Here is a 5,577-nt window from a genome sequence, read left to right on the forward strand (position 1 = left end):
CTAAACTAGTATATATATTTTTTCAAAGCAGTACCAAAGTTAAGTGTATTAGTAAAATTAGTTTCATTTGCATTATAGACCAAATGCCTGAGCCCCTACTGAAGCACTGAAGAATCTGGCACAGGAAAGTTTTGAAGCACCCAGAAGAACAGTTTAGCCTCCAACTGCTTCACTAAATTCCTTTGACATTGGTCAGAACAGCTGGAAAATATATTTCAACAGAAGTTAAAGCTCTAGCAGTAGAAAGTCAAAGAAAACGTTATTCACTGAGTCAGTATCAGGTGCGGGTTGTTAATAAGAGATTCACACTGTGTATAAAGGACATACATGTGTTGCCATTAAATGACACTTATCCAAAGCAATTTACATTTATGAATGAAAATAACTTAAGCAATTCAAGGTTAATGTCCTTGCTCAGGGGCCTAATAGTGGCAAGTTGGTGGGAGCAGGGCTTGAACCAGCAACCTTCTGATTACTAGTTAAGTAGCTTAACCGCTGAGAGACCATTGCCCACTATTAGCAGTCATATATTCCTTCATTGCCAGTTGAATGACCATATTAACAACAACAACAACAACAACAACAACAACAATAATAATCATCCACCATATAACAGCAATAATTCTAAGGCATATATGAATGACAATATGCCATCACAACAATTTAAAAACATTAGGTAAACAAGCTGTCTACAAAGACAATATTCAGATATTTGTTTCATATGAGGGCTACACAAAAAAAACAGGAAAATGTAATAATGTAAATCATTTTAAAGCCAATAAGTTACATGGCATAAATTTGTGACAAATTATTAAATAAAGACTACTTAGTAGTCACAGACTAATTACCTCTATTTTTCTAGTGTAATATTAACAGATTAGAAGTGTAATTGAACATAATACAGATCACACTATACAAAAGGAAAACTAGTCATCATTAATTTGTGGAGAAAAAAAAATATAAAAATAATTTTTGTAAAAAGTAAAATGAAACTAATAGAAAAAGGTAGACTTAGTAGAAATTTTAAAAGGCATTCGAATTTTTCATTTTATTACTGATTAGAAAATGATGCAATGAATGATAATATACATAATCTATCAATTTAAAAACTGTTATACATTTATTACATTTTACATTTTGCATAAACAAACATCTATGAAGCATCAGTGAGTATTGTAAGCCTGCTCTGCAAAAAGGGGCAGTACATCGGTGTTAACAAATAATCCTTAAATTGCTTTTTGACTGAATATTTTTTAAAATTATATAATACTTAAGTAAAGGTCTGTTTGCAAGTAGAATAAAGTCATTCCATCAGGATAAAGAATGAAATATGTAAATAGCACAGCCTCAGAGGGTAAGCTTTAATGTACACCACTACAATGAGTTCAGTTAAATATAATTAACTTCTGTTCATAAGCCTTTAGTAAAGGCTTTTCGCCTCATCAGGTACAGAGTTACATGGTTTTAACAATATATAAATTATTCATACAATCTCTATTAGCCTCCAAGATATCCTGTATTTACACTGATGAGTCACAATATTAAAACAACTGACAGGTGAAGTGAATAACATCTCATTAAAGTGGTACCTGTCAAAGAGTGGGATATAGCAGGAAGCAAATGAACAGTCAGTTGTCAAAGTTGATGTGATGGAAGAAGAAAAAATGGGCAAGTGTAAGAAATGCAACTTTGACAAGTACCAAATTGTGATGGCTAGATGACTGGGTCAGAGCTTCTCAGTTGGTCTTGTGGGGTGATTGTGGTATGCAGTGGTTAGTACATGCCAACGGTTGTGTTCATGCTAACCTCTGTTCACTGCCAAAAGCACCTACAGTGGACACATGAGCATCAGAACTGAACCATGGACAATGGCCTGGTCTGATGAAACCCATGTGTGTATCACTTAACTGGGGAAGAGATGGCACCAGCATGAACTATGGGAAGAAGGCAAGCCAGTGGTCAATGTCTTCACTCAGCATCCAAATTCCACAGATCTCAATCTGCATGAGCATCTGTGGGATGTCTCAGATTGATGGAGACCCCACCTCACAACTTACAAGACTTCAACATCTACTGCTGTCATCTTGGTGCATGAGGGGGACCTACAAAATAGTAGACAAGTAGTTTTAATGTTATGGCTGATTGGTGTAAAATGTGTCATTGTGCATTAGTGAGCCTTTGCTGCCTTCTTGTGGTGAAGTTGTATGTGAACGTTTGGGTACGTTTGGCCAAATTACACATTTTGTTTTTTTAAACTGAGAAACAATAAACACAGCCTCTATAGCGAATCAAAGCACAATATTTTCAACAAAAGATAATGCAGTTATTCCTTTCCATAACATAAAAAAAATCAAAAATCAAAAATCAAAATCAATGTGGCATGTACAAACGTTTGGACACCTTACAGAGTAACACCTTTATTCACAGACATCACAGCTTGCAAATGTTTTTTTTTAATCCAGTTAAAAGATGATTTCACATTTGCTTCCAGCATTTGCTGGGATTTTGAAGCCCATGCTTCACAGTGGAACGGCCCGAGTGCCGCAGGGCGCGGAGCAGGACGCAGAGACTCCCTTGACAGAGACAGCGAATACGAATATTGACAACGTGAACAAGGACGCAAACAAAGGTAACATTAACAGAAGCAATGACCGACACACCGACAGAGACACAAACACACAACACTAACTAGGTGCAGGTGTGTCCAAACATGTAGGCGTGGTTACAATCAAGACAAATGAGAAGCTCCCACTGTATGTGGCGGGCCGTACCACGCGACCAGCGACAGGCGCCAATTCTGTGACGCACAGTTAGCACGGTTGTTCTTTTCATAAAACGCGGTACCCTTTCCCTCTAAAATATAACCTACCTCTTCTGATTGTGGCCATAAAATTCTACTTTGACTTCATCAGTAGTGATGGTCAGATGAAGCCTCATGAATCCTTAGATTTCCATCCAATTGGTTAAAAAAAAAGGTTAATATCTCGAGGCTTCATGTGCACACAAGCCCCCCTGCTGGTCAAAACCTTTATTGTCAGTTGAACTATTTCTGATGGAGCTCTTGGCTGTCTTGCACCAGTGTCAGCATGGGAATAGTCACTGACAACTAGAGGAGTAAAAACATGTTAATATGATTTTGTGTGGTTCATTCATTCATTTAATCTATTTTTGATGCATAGCTAATTAGCTAATGGTAATAGAGGTGTATTAGTGTCAAAAAACAGATTTCAGTCAATGTTGAAGTAGTACATGAGATGTTTATGTTGAGATATTTTTAAGATTGTTGCAGTGTTTTTCAAAGATGGGACCATGATTATGCTTATGAGTACTGTGGTGACTTCATTCACATTTATTAAGAAACAATTTTTTTTTTCCACTGTGCTTAGACTCAGTCAGTTTCTATTTTTGGAAATAACCTCTCTGGAAACTCATTTACAGGCAGGGGTGCACAAGTATCCCAGAGCCAGCCTGTAGAGGTTTGTATATATGCACCTCTGCCTCTCCCAGTACTGGAGGGGATCCTGTGTTCTGCTGATATTCAGTTCAGCCAGGTTCTTCTGGCCTCCATGACCATGGCATCAAAATGACACAACTTATTTCCTCAGAAGCAAAATCAGGTAATATGAATGAGGTCATAACACTGAAATTGACTTTAAACCAATGCAAAAATACTAACCAAGTCTTTCAGCTACAGCATCCTGTGATGTTGAAGCTGTAGCTGGGGTTGAATGTGACTGTCTAGACTCAATTAATTACATTGGCCCATTCATGGCCCATTTTATTCCTTCATCTGCCTTTGTTGGGCTAAAGAAGCCAAGTGATTTGTATCTTGGGTCTAGCAGCGTTGCCAGCGATATAATGCTCATGCTTTGGACTTTGTGGAGCCTTTTCCCTAAGGAGCCAGATGAGGTGCTCTCCCAGTTCCCTCGCTACTGGGACCGTTGCCTTGGCTGCCTCCTCCTGGAGCATCTTTTCAACCATTTTCAATAATGGCACAACTTTGGAGCCAGATACCTTTTTCTCCTCTGACAGCTCCACAGTGGCCTCGTGAAAAGGAGACAATATAGACAGGCACCCACAAACATTATTGTACTCATCAGAGGTCAGCGCAGGAATGTCAGTTTATAAGCCGACCAAAGCTGCCCCCACAGGCTCCCTGAGTTCTACTAATCGCTCATGCATTTGAAAGGTTCTGTACCTCCTTGTTTCAACCTCCTGAATCAGTTTCTTTTTTGGTTTTCCCATATGCTCTTGAACAGGGTCCAGCTTCTCCTTTAACAATAAAAAGTAAACATTATATATGTAGCAATATAAAACAATGTTTAAACAAATATGAAAATAATGTTACCAATTTTGGCAGTTGTGCTGCTTCTAAAATAGCCCACCAGCTTCCTTGCCTTTGTACGAATGGCAGATAGCACTGGGGTTAGTTCAAGAGCCTTTACCAACTATATTCCAGGTATGAGCAATGCAGACCGCATGACACAGCTTAGATGCGCCATCAGTAACCAAACATGTGACTTTTGATTTTAGTCCTCATTCTTCCATAAGAGAGGATTTCACACAGGCCAAATTTTCAGATGTGCAGCTGTGGGAATTTCACTACACCGAGAGGTGTAGACTTCAGACATGTGTTGTCATCTATAAAATGGAAGATCACAGCCAAGTAAGCATTCATATTAAGAGATATCCACATGTCTGCTGTCAATTTTACTATAAAGTCCCTGAAGCCTTTATCCTCAACTATGCTAAATGGCTGTTCATCTGTAATAATCATAGAGACCAAAGCCTCATCCAGCTCTTCCTTTCTGGTCACTGCTGTGTAAAGATTAGATTACACTTTGTCATTGAAAAATACAGTACTCGCCAATGAAATTCACTTTATAATCCAATCCAAACTGCAAACAACATGTAAGAATAATAATAATGCAATATATAAGAATAATGCAATATATAAATATGTATATTTACAATATATACACATTTTATATACATGTGCATAATGTTAATGTTAACATTGCAAAAAAATTAAATTAGGTTATGGTTTAATTACAGTATTTGCATGTCAAAAGTAATTACATGAACGTGTGCACATGTTGTTTTGTTTGTATGTGTGATGTTTGAGAAGAATATAGCACCATGGTCTTGGTCATTATTATCATGGTTGATTAACAAATACCAAAAATGGAAACGCATACCCACCTTGGCTGGATCCAACTTTATTACACTCATTATTTTCATGACAAGCACGATAATGCCTCAGCATATATGAGATGTTGTTGTATCCCAGTTGCTTGGCACACAACAAACACTTCACCTTGGAATGGGAAAAAAACCGATTTGTGAATATTATAGTAGTAACACATTTCATTATTTACAGTCATATTATGTGCAATACCTTTTGGAGCGATCTGCTCAAAGTGTTTCCATACAGGGGAAACCCTTCTCCTTTTAGCAGGCTCCATGAGAACAGGCTCATCAATGTCAAATTGACAGAAGACAAACGCAGATTTTGCGGGGATCCATTACGCTTTATATATATGTTCATAAATTGGGCCAACACTCGAAACACTTCCT

The 5,577-nt window shown here is 37.6% G+C and overlaps 1 long non-coding RNA gene across 2 annotated transcripts; it reads right to left on the reverse strand.

The window, feature by feature from the left end:
* Positions 1–1,042: 1,042 nt before the first annotated feature.
* Positions 1,043–5,577, reverse strand: LOC113569807. Of its 2 annotated transcripts, XR_003409837.2 has the most exons (5): positions 5,399–5,577; positions 5,203–5,317; positions 4,199–4,272; positions 2,870–4,044; positions 1,043–2,102 (listed from the first exon to the last, which is right to left on the reverse strand). It is a non-coding gene; the product is annotated as an uncharacterized LOC113569807 (long non-coding RNA). The 2 variants fall into 2 exon arrangements; XR_003409836.2 differs by having other exon boundaries at positions 2,870–4,272.

The sequence above is a fragment of the Electrophorus electricus genome, chromosome 1 (genome assembly GCF_013358815.1).
Source record: "Electrophorus electricus isolate fEleEle1 chromosome 1, fEleEle1.pri, whole genome shotgun sequence".
Classification (NCBI taxonomy): Eukaryota; Metazoa; Chordata; class Actinopteri; order Gymnotiformes; family Gymnotidae; genus Electrophorus; species Electrophorus electricus.